Genomic DNA, 17,271 nt, shown 5'->3' with positions numbered 1-17,271 from the left:
TTGAGGATCGTTTTTGCAATTTGGGGTCTTTTATTGTTCCATATGAATTTTTGGATTGCCTCTTCTATTTCCTTGAAGAATGAGGTTGGAATATTTATAGGTATCACATTGAATTTGTTGATAGCCTTGGGAAGTATTGCCATTTTCATGATGTTGATCTTTCCAATCCAGGAGCATGGGAGTTTTTGCCACTTTGTAAGTTCTGTTTGCATTTCCTTTTTCAGGTTTTTAAAGTTTTCCTCATAGAGGTCCTTCACTTCTTTGGTATTTTATTTTTTGTGGGGCTATTATGAATAGAGTTGCTTTCCTAATTTCAGCCACACTTTTCTCATTGTTGGCATGCAGAAAAGCCATTGATTTTTGAGGGTTACTTTGCCAAAGTTTTGAATCAGCGTGAGTAATTTGGGAGTGGAGTCTATGGGATTCTTTAAATACAAGATCATGTCATCTGCAAAGAGGGAAAGTTTTACTTCTTCTTTCCCTATTTGGATTCCTTTTATGTTTGCATCTTGTCTTATTGCTGTAGCTAGGCATTCTAATACTAGATTGAAGAGAAGTGGAGAGAGTGGGCATCCTTGTCTTGTTCCTGAGTTAAGAGGAAATGGCTTTAGTTTTTCACTATTAAGTATAATGCTGGCTGTAGGTTTGTCATATACAGCCTTTATTGTATTGAGGAATGTTCCATGGATTCCTAATTTTTGCTTTCCTTTAATTCTAAACATTTGATATAGCTACTTTGATTCTCTACACTAGGGGCTGGCAAACTAGAGCCTATGCAATAAAGTTTTATAAACACAAGCCATCTTTTCCTTTATACAATGTGTATTTTAATGACAATCTTGGGTAATTATAACAGACTGAATGGCCTTGAGAATGTATGGCATACAAAGCCTAAATTATTTCCTCTTACTTAGCAGGAACTATCTGCTAATCCCTAGTCCTATGTTATGTTCTTCCTCTAGTCTACCAATGATGCAAATGAAATCAAGTTGAATTACCTTAGGCATTTAGATATTTGATCTACCTAGTATTGCATATCACAAGTTTTTGGAAGATTGGTTTTTTATTTCTCTCCAGATGGTGATACCAAACTGGCTCTAGATACCACATAACTTGATATGGAAAAATAAACGTGTTCCTTAGCATTAAGAGTCAACTTGGGAACTCATGTTCCTCCTTTCTTCATGAGAGACATGGCTTTACAACCTTCTTGATTCGTTTGCTTCTCAAGCACTTCCACTTTAAAAGGCCAACAAAGCTGTGAGGACTTTTTGAACATTTGATTGAAAATTAGGTACAGAACATGAATCAGTTATCCCTTTTGTTCAAATTAAAATAAGTATGAGCTGGGTGTCTGTGGCTCATGCCTGTAATTGTAGCTACTCAGGAAGCTGAGATCTGAGGATTCTGGTTCAAAGCCAGCTTTGTCAGAAAAGTCTGTGAGAGTCTTTTCTCCAATAAACCACCTGAAAACCAAAAGTGGCACTGTGTGTGGCTCAAGCGGTAGAGTGTTCGCCTTGAGCTGAAGAGCTGAGGGACAGTGCCTAGCCCAAAGTTCAAACCCCATGACCACCAATATGGGGGCAATAAATAAAAGTTGAATGTGGAGAAAATAGCAGTTATTTATACCCCAAATCCATGATACCATTCAACTAGAATTATAACCCCTTAGTCACACAGAAAATGCTTGCTATGAGTTATCTCTGCTGGCAGGTACATTATGGGGCTATTTAAGAATTTCACTCAAATGCATAATTTGTATATCTTTGAAGAAGTGTGGTATTTATTTTCATTGTATTCTGACAGCCTACCCATATGATTATACATTATGATTATTCTTTTCAGAACCTTATCACATTTTACAAAATTAATTCAGTGTATCAGCCATTGCTATCTTCTAGAAATTGAGTATTTTCAGTCAGTAGATCTAACCATACAAGTAACCCTATATTCATTGACATTCCTTCTATCTTAGCAGAATGCTTTATTTTTTTATTTAAACAAACAGAAAAAAGGAAAAAATAAAACTTCTTAAGAATACCCAATCCTTTCAACAAAAGTAACTGAGATGTTACAAATAGAGGTTTTTCTCATATTCATAAGTATTATGATGTTTAATTGTGAAGGCAGATATTTTGAAGTTAAAACTTCAGCATTTTGTGGACATCACGTTTTCCTTGTGACTTTTTCCACTGTCTTCTTTTCTCTTATATTTGAGTCCTAGGGATTTTTGTGCTGTCAGATATTCTTTTCCTTGGCTTTAAAAAAATTAAATAGACTTTTTTGGGCAAATGGGTGTGAGAATTGAAAGGGTATGAAAACATAAATATTTGATCCAAGAAAAATACTGTTAAAAATTGAGTTAATAAGTGAAATGTGTTGGAAGTATAATTTGGAATGGGTCTTAATCCTGTCGTTGTTGCCTTCTGTTGTCTCTGTCTTGGCAAGTTGGCCTTTGTGCATTTAGAGGCTGGCATGATGGATGAGCTGGTACCAGGCCAATGTGTTTAAGTAGAACCTGGAAGTTCCTAGGTTAGCAGAACACAATTCATGTAAAGCCTTGGGAACATCCAGCAGTTGTATTGCTATTTGCCCCTTCAAGGAGACTGATGGGCCCAAATCACATACCACTTGTATTTTGGGAAAAGAAAACAAAGTAATTTGAGGGCACTCTCCCAAACTTTGACCTCCGTTTGGATTCAGGCAGAAAACTTTGCATTTCTTTCTTTAAAACAGCAATGGAAACACATGGGAGAATTTATAGTGAAGAATACTCCAGGCTCCAAACTCATTATAGACTTTCCCATCTGGCCTGAGATGGCAAATAGAATTACCTTTATTACACACAGGCAGAAAGAATAGAGGTAGAGAGAAAATAAATGTTTTGGGAAAATTAGAAAGGAAAAAAATTAAACTTCAGTCTCTCCACATTTGCTTATCTACCTCAGAAGAGTAATCTTTCATATGTTTGAAGATTTTATTGTGCTGTTTTTGCTTATACAGTCCAATGACATGGAATATATAAATTTTTTACACCACTAATCCTAAATACTGAGGATGCCAATATCTTGAGGATCATGATTCATGGCCAAATTGAGCAAAAAAGAATGCTAGAAAAGGTCGGAAATAGCACTGTGGCTCAAGTGGTAGAGTGCTAACCTTGAGCAAAAGAAGCTCAGGGACAGTGCCAGCCCCTGAGTTTAATCCCCAGGAATGGGGGAAAAAAGATGCTAGACTTCATATCCCAAATAATCATCAAAAAAGCAGAACTGGAGGCCTAGTTCAAGTGGTAGAAGACTAGCTAAGCAAGCTCAAGGCCCTATATAGTTCAAATCCAAGTTCTGCAAAGATTTCCATGTGAATGAAAACCTGCACTGGGCTAACCTATTTAATTTTTCTTGTATACTTTTGACTATAAGATGATTTTCATATTAACTAAAATTTCTTTTATATTCTTCTCAATAGCTCTGAAAATTTTACTCTTTGGAGTAAAAGTCTAGAACCTGCATCGAAATATTAGAATATAGTAATCTTATTCTCCTTGAATTAGAATGTCTTAAATCTTTCTGTGTTTCCTAGTTAGTGTGGTTTTAAGGCCCATTTTAACTCATTCATCTTACTGAGTTATTTCCTATTTACCAAAAAGTCTGTCTCAAGTGCAAAATCCAAAACAAAAATTTAATGCTTTTTGAAATTATCTTAAAATAGACATAACTTTCTTCATTCTAGACTTTATAGTTCTGTAAATGTATTGTAGGCTCACATTTTTGTGAATAAAAGGGACCATTTCTTTCTTGACCAAACTCAGTGTGTGGTCAATTAAAATCCATAAAATATTTTTTATATGTAGTGGTACTGGGGATATCATTAATTCATTTTTATCTCCCTTAATTTTCAATTCATTAATCCCGTTTTTTGTTTGTTTGTTTTTTTGGGGGGGTGTCTGGTTGTGGGCCTGAACTCTGGGCCTGGGCGCTGTCCTTCAGCTCTTCAGCTTAAGACTAGCTCTACCACTTGAGCCACAGTGCCACTTCCGACTTTTTTCTTTTTGCTTATGTGGTGCTAGGAATCGAACCCAGGGCCTCATGCATGCAAGACAAGCACTCTATCACTGAGCCACCTTCCTAACCCCAATCCCAAATTTTAAATCCAGCCTAACAACACCTTGAACTTTGATTGTAATATCTTACATGCTCATTATCTATCCCAAGCTTTTTATTCTCTGAAAGCTTGTTACCTTCTAAATCAGTGTCCCACATGTTGAAAACCACAGGAAATCACCCAAAGCAAAGGGAGAATTTTTTTTTACTTCCATTGTTTGTTATCATTTAGGTATGGATATGCAAAAATTTTAGTTTCTCATCTGAAGTTTTCACATCTAAACCTCCCAATCGTTTGTTAAGGCCATGCTAACTGCCCTCATTACATCTCTTGCTAACATCTTGGCTTCCATGTTTATGTTCATTATTCTTTCCTGAGGCTATCCCATCTAGTAATTCTTTTAAAGAAGAAATTCGATGCATCAGCCATAACTTATTGATAATAAAACTAAATTGAGTCCAGTAGTCTTATCTCTAGTGAAACTTTATGGAGGGTGAAATGTATTAAAGAGTCAGTAAAATGCATTGATTAGGGCTCATCTATGACCTGATGCTTTAAGTTCCCAAGAATTATTCAATCAACCATGGAAATTCTTTATTTCAGGTGCTTTGATCCATGAGAAAATTAAAATGATAGTCAACTGTTTGAAGTAATTATAATAAGGAACTCACAAATTTTCTGAATACTGAAATATCTGGATAAAAAATTGATATTAAGGAGCTAATTATTCATCATGAGAGGTCAGATGAAACTGATTAAATTTATTTCTCCCACTGGAAGTTTGTCAATGAACTAACAGGAAAACATAAGAAGATATGTTCTAAATTAACCAAAGAATTTTATGATATCTTTAGATTTTCAAAGGAGTAGGGGTAGAGAGCTTACTGGCTTTCTTGCTTTATTTTCCTTAAAAGAAGAAAGAATTAGTCTTACGACTATGAAGAACAAAGCCATGGAAAATCCATGCATGCGTAAGATCCAACTTTTAAACAAGGCCATTAATTGTTCTTAAGGTCTTTAATTGCTTCGCTCCTCCTCCCTCTTTACCCAATCAACTGACACATTTCTATTAAGCAAAGTGTTTTTAGAAATTTAAATCGTAGCTACTGTTCTTCCATCCCATTCTGCTTCATTATCATTTCAGTGTTCACAAATATACAGAATCCCTAGTTAAACTGATATAAAATACATTCTGCTACATTATCATTTCAGTGTTCACAAATATATAGAATCCCTAGTTAAACTGATATAAAATACAAGCTTTGGGATTTTTCATATATCACCTTATTCTTTTTTCTCTTTAAACCACTCACTGTTGCTTTATAATCCGTTCTCCAAATCCTCCTTTTAAATTGTGAAATTGTCAAATACCTATGCCTTCTCCTGCTAAGACCTTATTTCTATTTTTTAGCCTCTGTAAGTCCTCAGTATCAGGTTTCATTTCCAATTTAAATCAATCTTTTGTAAGAAAATGCCTTAGTCTTTTAATCTGCATACTCTGAAAATAACTAAAGGGTTTTTTTTTTTTTTAAATTTAAAGCCAAGAGGCTTCCAGTGTTGGTGGGAAGAAGTGAATATACATTGTTGGGGTTTGAATCTTTTTGTTTTGTTTTTAGAAATTGTACTACATCTGGACTCTGGAGTGGAAGTGTTGGAATGATTCCAAGTTATCAGGTCTTACTTTTGATGATTATACCCAGTAAGAAACTGAAGTCCAAGGCAAAAAGGAAAATGTGTGTATCCTTAGAGACAATATGCTTTCCCTCTGATAATAACATTACTGGTGATGGTAATCACATTGCTCTGCAAAGAAAACAGATTTCCATCTTATTTCATGGTCCTAATGAATAGATCTCCATTTATTCTACTACAGAGTCATTTCAGCATATAGGCTCTTTTCTTTCAGAGTAGTTAGAATAATGGATGATCTTTTCTGCAATTACTAGGGTGTAATTAAATCTGTGGATTTTGCTGACTACTCCAACAGCTGAGCATTGAAGCTTGTTCCTGGCGGTTTATTATATCAGTTGAATGGCAGCTCTCTTGCTTAGCTTGCCCCTGTAGATTGATTTATGAATTTATGGTACATAGCACCTTTTGTCAGAGGAGTCAGGAAGTGAAGGAGAAGTGTGTTTCTAGGGGGATGTATTCCAGTAGCACTCTTTCTCATGTGTGGGAAAATTACCTGAAGAAGTCTCATCTAAGATATATCTAGTTAGATAGGCTGAAAACAGTCGTATATCTAAGGAATAATAAAGCATATGGGCCGATAGTCACTAGGCTTGCCTAAAGCCATTGTGGGCAGGGATTTTGATTGATTTTTTAAATCACTGTTACCTACAATGATGCTTGGCTTGTGGAAGATCCTCAATGTCCCAATCAACAATTGTTAGCCTGGGAGAGTCACATTGAAACGAAGAATCTTGGTTCATAAAAATCTTGAGTTGAGTCTAACAAAGATGATTATTAGCTCTGTGTGTGTGTGTGTGTGTGTGTGTGTGTGTGTGCACGCGCGCGTCAAAACCGAGACTTACATTCAGAGCTTTGCTCTTTTGTTTGGCTCTTTTGCTCAAAGCTAGCCTTCTGCCTCTTGAACTGCAGGTCCACTTTTAGCTTTTTGCTGGTCAAGTGAAGATCAGAGTCTCATGAACTTTTCTGTTCAGGCTGGCTTCAAACTTCGATCCTCAGATCTCAGCCTCGTGAGTAGTTAGGAATATAAGCAAGAGCCATTAGTGCCCAGCTTTATTTGATTTTGACTTTTTCCTCCTGCATATTCTAATGACCAGGTATAATGTTCTTGTTTAGCATATTGATGGACAGTATGATAATATTTTGTACAGCCTTAATGGTCAATTTCTTTAATCAATGTATCTCTTGCTTAGAAGTCTGACTTCCATTTGCTTAGAAGTCTGACTTCTATTTGTGTGACTTCCATTCCTGACATAATCCAGATGAAGTTTTCTATTCTGTTCTAAAAAATTTCTCTTTACTGATATTGTTAGAACAGAAAATACTTCTAATAGTTTTACAATTATTCTTAATTTTTTATTATTTTATTTTATTTTTAAGTAATTGTATAAAGGAATTGCTATTTGACAAAGTAGTATATAAATAATATGAATCTTGACCAGTGAATAGAATATGCATTGAGTTTTATAACTGTATTCCCCTGTTGATATATGTCTAAGTTATTCTCTTTTGTCCTTTTCTTGGTAGAAAATTTTTACAATATAAAATTTCTTTACTAGAAGAATAAATTGTCTAAATGCTTTCTCACTTCTCAACTTCTTGGAGACCAACACTAAAACCAAAAGATGGAATATAATTAAAAAAGACCATAGGAAGGAAGAAGGTAGAAGTTAAGGCTTCTAGAGGAATTTCTCGCCTTTTGATCAAATGGATCATATTCTGATTCTTTTGGCTTTGTTCTCTTCCCCTGGTCCTATGCTTAAGAATGGTAATTAAAAATGTAATTCCTGGGGCTGGAAAGTTGGCTCAGTGGTAGAGCGCTTGCCTTGCATGCCTGAGGCCCTGGGTTCGATTCCTCAGTACCACATAAGCAAAAAGAAAAAAGCCAGAAGTGGCGCTGTGGCTCAAGTGGTAGGGCACTAGCCTTGAGCTGAAGAGCTGAGGGACAGTGCTCAGGCCCAGAGTTCAGGCCTCACAACTGGACCAAAAAAAATGTAATTCCTGGGGCTGGGAAGTTGGCTCAGTGGTAGAGCGCTTGCCTTGCATGCCTGAGGCCCTGGGTTCGATTCCTCAGCACCACATAAGCAAAAAGAAAAAAGCCAGAAGTGGCGCTGTGGCTCAAGTGGTAGGGCACTAGCCTTGAGCTGAAGAGCTGAGGGACAGTGCTCAGGCCCAGAGTTCAGGCCTCACAACTGGACCAAAAAAAATGTAATTCCTCCAGTTTTGAAGCAACAGAATGTCAGTTTTTCTCAGGTTCCATCATTGGCCATTGCCTTATCATCAATAATATTGAGTTCTTACATCTCACCTAAATAGCCTGAAAAAGGACAGAAATGTTCTTCTGCATTTTCTTACTCTTGATTTACTTCCAAGAACATTCTGGCTGATTCCCAGCTGTACTGATTTTTCATGTCTATTTTTCAATAGACAAGTGTCTCTTCTTCCCTTTGATTCACGTTTAAGACCTAATAATGAATGAATGAATGAATAGTCTACCTTTTGCCATACTGCTCTAAAAAATAGGCAATTGAGGAATAGCATTTGCTGATTTCAAAACTAGACTTTAAATTCTTTCAATCAATAGTCTCAATTTCTATGTCTAGGTCACACTTGAAAGAAGGAGTGAAAATAAGGCACAGGAGTGACATTTTTATCAGTCAATCCAAAGTTTATTTTTTATATAAGTGTGTAGCAATCTTGTGAAGATCATTTTGTTAGTTCTAAATTTATAGCAATCATCATAATTATTGATTGTTCCTACATTATAGCAGGAACTTGAGAAAATCCCAGAAAGGAATATTCCAAAAAGGTTATGTTACCAAATGATTCATGACATAACAAAGTGCTATTTAAGGACAGTATTCTGAAGATTAGTACTTTGGTGACAGAATATAATCTCTAGGGATGATGTTCTCAGTGTATAGTACCTGGGTTAGAAGCCTCAGTAACTTTAGGGAAATCATTCAAAATGCAGATTTGTGGCCCTTTTCCAAGCCTGCTGAACCAGAAACTGAGGTAGCGTGGTTCTCATGTGAGCTCAAGTGTGAGAGCTATATGTTGGTGCCAGAGTGTTTATATTTTGTGACCCTAGATTTAAACAGCACCTTTGTCTCTTGCACTTTATACAAACTTGGTATATGTATAACCTCCTAGAGCCTCAATGCCTTCCTCAATAAAAGGAGTAAAAGTCCACTCCTCTTTCTCAGCATTGTAAAAATTATACAGCTAGCTAAAGCATTTAACCTCATAGTTACTGTGTACCTGGCATTATTCAATGTTATTATGCTTAAATCCTCACAAACTCTTCACAACAATGGAGACAGAAGCAGCTATACTGCAAAACTGGGTATGGTAGCACAAATCTATAATCACAACTATTCAGGAGTCAGAGGCAGCAAGATCACAAGATCTTGAGGCCAGATGAGGCAAAGTTAGCAACATCTTTTCTAAAACTTGAAAGAAAATACACTGGGATGGAGAACATTAGTTCAGCAATAGAGTGCTGGCCTATTATGTGAAGCCTTGCATTCAATAACTAGTACTTTCCTTTTCCCAGAAAAAAAGCTAAATAATTTTCTCAAGCCCATATGATTAATAAGTAGTAAAAACAAAACTGAACCAGCCAGATTCTACATCCTCAGTTCATAATCACCTGAAATTTGTGAGGTGCCTGACATAGAGCTGAGCCTTAATACGTAGTAATACTCTTCTCTACTCTTCCTCTTGGGATGCTATTTGATTGTATGTAGAGAATTAATGATTAGTTCTATCTGGATATGGTAATGGGAAATATAATTGTAATATAGAAAAAAATTGAAAAGTAAATGAACACACATTGAAATTGAAGCTTAAAAACATGAATAATTCTGAAGCAGAGCAACACAGGGAGCCCTGTGACTGGCCTTTTCTTTCACTTTTCTCTTTTGGGGCTTAACATTGAAGAAGCACTTGGCAAGCTAAGTCTCAAAATTTTGGCTTTGAGTCTCCTTTACATTTTATAAATTATTTAAAATTACAAAAGAGTTATGTTTATATGTTTACTTTTTTTTTTGAGAGGGTCTCAGTATATCCTAGGCTGGTTTCAACCATGTGTTCCTTCTGACTCTGTCTCCTGAGCTCTGAGATTACAGGCATGTGTGACCATGTATGTATTGTATAGATTTTGTTGATCAAAATTGACTGTTTCAGAAACTTAAACAGTTGTTAAAATGTAGATAAAAATAATCGTGTAAATTACAAATGAAAAAATAACCATATTTCCAAATAGAAAACATTGGTGACAAAAGTGGTAGTTTTCTAAGTGATTAGATAGCTCTTTGTGGTTGGGATGATAGAAAACAACTAGATTTTCATACTTTTGCATCCCATCTGTCAGAGCATTATGCTTGGTAGACTTTGGAAAATTTCATTCTATACTTTTGGAAAATACTATTAGTGTAAAAATAATCCCAGCCTTACAGGTCTCCAGAATGGGTCTTGATATGACCATGGGCCATGTCTTACACTTTGACTCTCTGGGATATTTGATAGTTGGATGGATATGCCCAGTTGATCCAGAATGAGTGTCATTCTCAGAATTCTGGATCTCTTTCTTGTCTCTTAGCAACAGTTTTTTGGGGGAGCACTAATTTATCAGCCAAGAATTAATCACAGTAAATTTATTTTCAGGGAACTATGCCAGAAACCCCAAAGAGTATGATTATAAAATAATGGAGAACAACCACAAAATAAGAGCAAACGTTTCTGATTAGCTTATCATTATTAACTTTGACAGCTGAATAAACCCATTTATAGAATCAATGTAAATGGAGCAGAAATAAGATCGTGAGAAAGAGATGAGTTTCCATGACAAGTACTATGACTCTGTGTGTGTATGTGTGTGATGCTCATTGCTCACAAATGGTTTTAAATGTCTGGAAAAACTAGACTGTGTCTGCAACATCTGATGGGTTAGAGGTTATGCAAACATTTCCTATTTCTGACTCTTATTACATAGTACTTGAATCTGAGCTTAAATTGAAGTTACCTGAAGTTTACTGATATAAAGTGGATCTACCCTAAAGAGTAGATCTGTGCCAATCTTCTTCTGCAAGAAGTTTAATAGACAGCTTTCCTTAATTTCTTATGACCTTATTATTAATCAACAGGGATGAATTAAAGTAAGGATAATAAGGATAATAGGGTAAAGTAAAAAAGAAGGCTATGCAACTTTTGCTTTATATCAAGGGTATTTACAGAGACTTAAATTGGCAATTTATATTCTTTTACCTCCTTCAATTAAAAAGTAACCCTTCTATATCAAAAATATTTAAATAGATGGACCATAATATCTCTTTCTTATGTTGAATTTCATAACCTTCACTCTATATATGTTAATGTTACATGCTTATCAGCCTGTTCTCTCTCTCTCTCTCTCTCTCTGTCTCTGTCTGTCTCTCTCTCTCTCTCTCTGAGCGTGCCCATTCCAGGACTTGAACTCAGGGTCTGAGTGCTGTCCCTGAGACTTTGTGCTCAAGGCTCTCCCATTTAATCCACAGCTCCACTCTTTTCTTGAGCTGGTTAATTGGAGATAAGAGTCTCATGCACTTCCATGCCTGGGCTAGCTTTAAACCATGATCCTCAGATCTCAGCCTCCTGAGTAGCTAGGATTACAAGTGTTAACCACTGGTGTTCAGCTCAAACTGTTTTGATGTTCTTTCAAAAGATAGTCTACAGTTTGCAATGTCAAGTATGGAAAAAGTTTAAACACTCATTTATCTCTCTCTCCTTTCTTTTTCTTTCTTTCTTCCTTCCTTCCTTTCTTTCTTTCTTTCTTTCTTTCTTTCTTTCTTTCTTTCTTTCTTTCTTTCTTTCTTTCTTTCGCAATTCAATTTCACTGCCACTATATACAGAATGTTGTAAAATTATAATAGTTTCAACAGGATGGCTCATGCTATAGTAATGCACTATTTAGCCAGAAGTGATGCATAAAATACATACAATGAACATCATGTTTAGTATATTGTAGATTATATTTGACATGTTGGGAAGGTATTTTATAAGCATAGCTGAAATTTTATATCATCTCTAGCAGATGGGAAATAAACAGTAACAGGAGTTGTTAATTTTTTTATTACACATTGAGAGAAGAGAAGTAATAATGTTAGGACACACATATTGCGACTAAAAAACTACATAAAATGTTTTAAAACCCATTTAAAAGTCTTTGAGAAAAAAGAAATAAAAAGTAAGTTAAAATATTTCAACATCTGCTATCAGTTTTTTCAACTCTAAAATAAATTCAGTCTTTTTTAGGTAAGAAAAATGTTTATGATTAAAATATAGCCAGCTGGATTTGGAAATGTTGGGGAACAGGTATTTGCTGTATGGATGATTAAAGTGGAAAAAAACTTTAAAAACTCAAGTGTAAAGCCAATTAGGTCAAAGTTGAAGACTCAACACTAGTCCAGATCTGAGAGCAATTGGTGGTACATGTTTATAATATTTTTGATCAGCAGGGCATTGTTTTTAAGACAGCTTTGGGTGCTGTTCTTTTTCTCTTCCAGGCTGAACAATTGGAAGAAAACTTTCAACTCATTTCCTTGGCTCAAGAGAAAGAGAGCTTTAGCTCTCTCTCCCTGATTTTCACTGCTTGCTCGCTGAGTTTTAACTGGTATACCAGGAACAAGTCTTTTCCAGCTGTGTTTAACCTTCCCTATTTCCTACACAATAATCCTCTTAAAAATAGATACGGTCATGTCATCCGCAAGCTTACAAGCCTTTGTTGGCTCTGGGTACTCACAGGCCCAGCTTGTCATATTCTACTCTGCACTCCCTGTCCCAACATAGTTCTTTAGCTCCAACCCGGGCAGAAGGCAGTCATCATTTTCACTCTTTCCAGGCAGCTGTACATTTGTAAATTTCTCTGTGCTTTGTACATGTTCTTTCTCCTTCCTAGAGCAAAATGCAATCTTTACTAATGGAGATCCAACTTGTCCCAGAAGATATTTGAAAATTATTTCCATCTAATACCTCCAGGCAGCTAACACAGGGCATTAGCAAAAACAGAATGAGAACTTTTTACCATGGTGCATGCATTATCTGAGTACAGCAGCTCCTTCACTGTGGGCTCTTTTAGAAAAGGATATTGTATTTTTAATCTGTGTAGACTGGTGATTGAGAAGTATTTGTTGCCCTGATGATTAACGGAATGTCAGAAATGTACTTAACCATTATGGTAGTATAGCTTTCCACAATTAGAAATGAGGCCCAGAGCCAAAAAAAAAAAAAAAGAATGGAAGAAAGATAGCCTCTTCAGTAAATGGTGCTGGCAAAATTGGTTAACTACTTGTAGAAAACTAAAGCTAGATTCTTATATATCACCCTGCACCAGAATCAACTCCAAATGGGTCAAAGACCTTGAAGTCAAAGCAGACATCCTGAAAACATTACAGGAAGGAATAGGAGATACCTTAGGTCTTCTTGGCACAGGCCAAAATTTTCTTAATAAAGACCCAGAAACACAACAAATCAAAGAAAGCTTGGACAAATGGGATTCCATGAAGCTGCAGAGCTTCTGCATGGCAAAGGACATAGCTAGCAAGATCAATAGAAAGCCCAAGGATTGGGAGAAGATCTTCACTAGCCATACAAAAGACAAGTGCCTCATATCTAAAATATACTTAGAAATTAAAAAAAAAACTAAATCCCCCAACAACAAATCCTCAAAGAAACAATTGCCCACTAAATAAGTGGGCCAAAGACTTGAAGAGAAACTTCTCTGAAGAGGAAATAAGAATGGCCAAAAGACACATGAAGAAATAGTCAACCTTTCTAGCCATAAAAGAAATGCAAATCAAAATCACATTGAGATTCTGCCTCACCCCAGTTAGAATGGCTAAAATCACGAACTCTAACAGCAGATGCTTGAAAGGATGTGGCCAGAAGGGAACTCTACTGCATTGTTGGTAGGAGTGTGAACTTTGGAATGCAGTATGGAGGTTGCTCAAAAGACTCCACATAGAGCTCCCCTATGAACCAGCAACCCACTTTTGGGCATTTACCCAAATGATCAAAAACAAGACCATAGTAAAGCTACCAGCACAACTATGCTTATTGCAGCCTTATTTACCATAGCTAAGATATGGAACCAACCCAGATGCCCCTCAGTAGATGAATGGATCAAGAAAATGTGACACACAGACACACAGACACACACAGACACACACACACACACACACACACACACAATGGAATTCTATGCCTCCATCAGAAAGAATGACATTGCCCCATTTGTTAGGAACTGGAAAGACTTGGAAAATATTTTATTAAGTGGAGTAAGCCAGGCCTAAAGAAACATAGATCCCATGGTTTCCCTTATTTGCAATAACTAGTATATGTCTAGGACAAGCAGAAAAAGTTAAAAACTATGTACATATGACCAGATAAGATGATATTAAGCAAAATGAACCCCAAGATAGGGACACGGTGTTTTTTCTTTCTTGCTATTATTTCTAATGTATTTATAATATACCATGTGATTTTTTTTTGTTGCTTTATATCTTCCTCCCTCACGATTTAACCCCTGTTTTCACTGTATTTGATTTTGGTCTAATTTGGGGAGGGGAAGGAAAAAAAACAAAATGTTTAAATAGGGATACAGGTTGACCCATTGTAACAATGAGATGTACAAGACACTATGTTGAAGAACAAACTTTACAATTTAGTGGAGGGGAGGTGTAATTGTGGAAGTGGGAGGGAAGGGATTGTAGGGGAAAAACAAAGGCGGAAACAATAATGTTTGCTAAGAAATGTACTCATAACCTTGCTCATGTAACTGTAACCCCTTTGTATAGTATTTTTACAATAAAAACCTTATTAAAAAAAGAGATGAGGTCCAGGATATAAACTCTCAGGAGAGAATATTTGAGGTGGTGATGGTTCTTCTAAGAACTCCAAATAAGAAGACAAAGAGAAGCAAGGGTATTGGGGATGAAGAAGGTATTTTTAAAAAAAGAGAGAGAAGCTGAAGACAAGCAAAGAAATAGAAAGACCTCTTGGTTGACATTAAACTTCCTTCTCTGAAGTACAATCTTACAGAAATCTTTGGAAATCAAGAAGAATTTTTTATTTGAATGTTATGCTTACTGTTGCTTTGTTTTTATGAACAGCAATAGACTTAGAACAGAGTTAATGCCATTTTAGAGAAAGGTAATAAGAATAGATAATTTGAAGTTTTCATAGGGGAGAATAAAAGCTAAGGAGAGTTATTGTATGAAGATACAAGGTTTTGTTTTGCTGCCTATGATCGAACACAATATCTACTTGCAATTTGGAGGTCCCAGAAAGCATTGTAGTCTTCAATGATCTCATTTTTGGGAATGATTGGTCCCAATATTGGGTTCAAGGTTTTAGTATCCATAGTCCTCTGTAGTCTTTCAAATATACCCCCTTTTTTGGTACAAACTCAGGGTCTGGATACTTCTCCTTAGCTTTGTTGCTCAAGGCTGGCACTCAACTACTCTACCACTTTGTTATTATTCTCCCTTGCCACAATTCCACTTCTGGTTTTGTTTTGTTTTGGTAGTTAATTTGAGATAAGAGTTTTCAGTCCAGGCTCAGTTTGAATCTCAATCCTTAGTTCTCAGACTCTGCCACCAGTACCCAGCTGCCATGCTTGCTTCTAACCTCCAGCTTTTGCTCTCTCTTCCCACAAGTGCTACCATTAGAGACCAAAGATGCCAAATCTCATTCTCCTCAAAACATGTATCTGCATTGCGAAGAAATTATTACTAAAGAGGAATAAAGAACGAAAACTGCATGTTTAAGTATTAATTGGAGGAAGGATTTACACTCCATTTCTACGATGTACATAATGGCTTAGTATTCTATGTGTAAGGCTGACCTTTTCTACTTTCTACTTTCTACTACCCTTGCAGATAGTTGACATGGATAGTGAAAAAGAATGAAAAAGCATGTTCTCATGTGGGAAAATGCAGAACAGATTGAGCAAAGGTAAAATGCAATCCAGTCTTACTTAGCCTGACTAATGGGAACCTGCTTAACTAGGGTGAAAAATGAGAGCATGAGAATAACTCAGCCAACACAGGAGAGACAGAATCAGGCTGACCTTAGCATGTGTAAGAGACTCAGGGGCAGCAAGGAGTTTAGCAAAGAGACTTCTGCCCATAGCCCTCTTCTCACTGAAGCTGTAATGAAGCTCAAAGGAGCCCAGTTCTGTACAACCAATTGAGCTGTGCTTCTCCAACCACTAATTCCTGTGAATCTAAGGAAGGCAACTAGGGAAGCAATTAGAGAAGAAAAAACCTTTTTTTCAGTCTTATTGCTCTTTGTACAAATCAGAGTTTTGTTTCTTCTGTTATTTTTTTTCCGGCATAGAGCCAAAGGAAATAAAGCAGTTCAAGATTTTATTTTTACAACAAATTTCTGCTTTTGAATTGCCAGAGGAGGAAGTAAAGTATAAAGGAAGAACTTACACACATATCCAAAGTGATTTTCTAGGTCACATTAGTTCATTTTAGCTTAGCAAATATCAACTGTATTCTGTGCCCCAAACACTGATGTACAGAAATGGAAAGAAAAGAATTTAGTCTTCCATATCAGGAGATCAAAATCTCAGAGAAAGAGCCATAGATAAGAAATCTATGCTACTAAGTTTTTGCCCTACATATATAATGATACACCAGTTACCACACATCTTTTGAGTTCATCTTACTTCTTTTGGCTCCACCTTTGCCCAGCCACTTTGCTGGGACAAATTCTATTTCTTTCTCACTCTGCTTTTTCCAGGTCTGACGATGCCTGATCTTAGCCTCTTGAGTCTTGCCATGGGTTTCATCTAAAGCAAGATTGTAGGAAATGTTTAAGAAACCACTCCCTGAATGCTTTAGTAATGTAGAAAAGTGAGGAGGTGATTTAGAGTTGATGTAATGGGTATAGGAGGTTTCTATCTTTGATCAGTTAGGAGGAAGAATTAGTGATTTTATGTCCTTTTTTTGAAGGTGCAGAGACAGCTTTCCTCACTCACTTGCAGTCATGACCAATCCTGGTATTAGCCTTCTGTTCTTCCTTCATTCCTGCTCCCTTCAATGACTTCCTACATAACTTACCCACACAATGGATGAGACCTTGTTTTCCGCTACACTCTTGGGAAATCCAGGTCAAGAAAAATAATAGTAATCAATATTTTGGTGTGTTTGTTGTGTATCAAGCATTATTAGGTTAAGCACTCTCTATGTCAATTTTCTCTTTTTATGTATTGGGAAATACTATTGTAGTTTTACAAATAAAGACAGTGTTGAAAAAGTCTAGTAACTTGTGTGATGTTATAGGATTGGTAATAGCACCAACATTTAAGTGAAGATATGTTTAATGTTCATGTCCAAACTCTCACTGCAACGACAGAAGAACTTAGAGATTCATAGTTAGTATGGTAGGCATTGTGGTGCTTTTCACAACAGCTGTTCTATTCATGCTCTATTC

The sequence above is a fragment of the Dipodomys ordii genome, unplaced genomic scaffold, assembly GCF_000151885.1.
Source record: "Dipodomys ordii isolate 6190 unplaced genomic scaffold, Dord_2.0 Scaffold84, whole genome shotgun sequence".
Taxonomy (NCBI): Eukaryota; Metazoa; Chordata; class Mammalia; order Rodentia; family Heteromyidae; genus Dipodomys; species Dipodomys ordii.
The sequence above is the reverse complement of the archived record's forward strand: the minus strand, read 5'-3'. Positions refer to the sequence as shown.